General features: G+C 37.7%; 1 pseudogene; it reads right to left on the minus strand.

Moving 5' to 3' along the window:
• Positions 1–480: 480 nt before the first annotated feature.
• On the minus strand, positions 481–1590 carry LOC101670032 (annotated as a pseudogene).
• Between the last annotated feature and the right edge of the window lie 458 nt (positions 1591–2048).

Consider the following 2048-nt stretch of genomic DNA (forward strand, 5'->3'; position numbering starts at 1 on the left):
AGAAGTAACATGGTCCCAGTACTCCTCTGGGAATCAATGCTCTGTGTGATGCCGGCGAGGTCACTTAACCTTTCTGCACCTCCATTCTCTCAGCTGAGAAGAGACCACCTATATTTTAAGGTTCTTCCCAGCTCTATATTTACTATGAAATACAGGCTCCTCAGGCTGCATTTACGTTTTTGATTATAGAAATTTAATAACTCCCTTGAGATAATTTTCAGACACTACATAGGGTGTTAAGAAGCTATTGTGAACTAAGTCATTTGCACATGTAAGTTCTCCCATGAAAGTAATGTAAATAAATGTAAATTGAATGAACAGATACATTTTTGTAATTTATAGAATCTTAAACTTTGTATAATCATTTATACATTAAATATATGAATTTTTCTTCATTACCTTATTTGTTTCTGCAACCATGGTCATTTTTCTCTTGACTCTGTATTTGAAACTGCTTTCTTCTATAATTATTTATGCTTTTTAAGGTCCAACCCAAAAGATACTGTGCCACTTGACCTTGAAGAAGTCAGTATCAGGTCTCTTTCTCTTCATCTCTATCCAAAAACAGCATAGGACCTTTCTTGATCTTCTGTGCCTCATCAGTGTTAGTGACAGATTGAGATTGACAATCTTTTGCTTTTCCCAGCTTCTCTTCCATTTCCTCCTCATTTATCTTCTATTCTTCCCCTTCATCCCTAATGCCACTAGCCAGTCTGGACTCTGACCCTTCTGGTCCTTTCTCACCTTTCTGAAGGATGGAAATTTCTTCACTGAAATAAGCTCTAAATTCTTCCACTTCCTCATTGGTGAGGGAACAGTTCTTGACACAATTACTTTATTATCTGAAATCATTAACAATTCTTTGGTGGGCCTTTTCTTCATTTGCTGAAGAAATCTTACCTGTGGCTCCAACAGCAAGAGCAAGAGACAGGCCATATTTGGGTATAGGTAACCTGCTTACCTCATATACTTCTTTATCCTTCATCAGATATGTTGAATGAATGTAGGGGACAAATATATTTGAACCTTTTCTTTTAAATCTTGATCTTGGTCTAAAAACAATTCCGATTATTTTCTAAATATTTCTGACTTTATCTGGATTGATTCTGATTTCCCTCACAGGCAATGAGAAGCTTCTGAACCATCTGTTTTTCTTCTGAGAGAAGCAAAATTAATATAGCTTTGCCATCCTTTCTGTACCCTGCCATTCCACCTTCCCTGTGAATATGTGTGCTGGCATTCTTTGGACAATTTATTTGAAGAACCCAGTTCACAGCTTGGAAGTCTAGACCCTGGCTATAATGACAGTAGCAAAGAGCACTGCCCTTTGCAGACAGATTCATTATAAATCTCCATTATCATCATCTGCTATTGTCAGATATGGGGGGCAAGGACAGAAGAACACAGCTGGAAGAACACTCTATATGGATACTGAATCTCTTTATAACTGAAGAAAAAGACAATACTCTTCTTCTTGAGGTGGCTTCTTAAAGTGGAATATAACACATTCATTTTTTGCTGTAGCTCTCAAACTATGCAGGCCTCTTCCAAAGTGACAGTGGTGCTGTATTTTTCTTTATCACAAACCCAGACATATGATTTTTAGTCAACAAGATGTAAAACCCCCTCAAATCTCTATGAGTTTGTGTGTGTGTGTGTGCGCGCATGCATGCGTGTTAAGAGTATAAATAGTTCTGATAAACTATGTACTAAAACCAAAGCATTATTTATTTAAACAACTTTTTTTTTTTTAAGATTTTATTTATTTATTTGACAGACAGAGATCACAAGTAGGCAGAGAGAGAGAGAGAGAGAGAGGGAAGCAGGCTTCCTGCGGAGCAGGGAGCCCGATGCGGGGCTCGATCCCAGGACCCTGAGATCATGACCCGAGCCAAAGGCAGCAGCCCAAACCACTGAGCCACCCAGGTGCCCCAAAACAACTTTTTTTTTTTTTTAATTAGAGTTTACTGAGAATCAAGACTTCTATTATATTCAGTGGGCAGTCTAATCATCAATAACAATGATATCGAAGTTATTAATTAACTTGC

Source organism: Mustela putorius, unplaced genomic scaffold (assembly GCF_011764305.1).
Source record: "Mustela putorius furo isolate JIRA1106 unplaced genomic scaffold, ASM1176430v1.1 tig00000083_pilon_pilon_pilon, whole genome shotgun sequence".
NCBI lineage: Eukaryota > Metazoa > Chordata > Mammalia > Carnivora > Mustelidae > Mustela > Mustela putorius.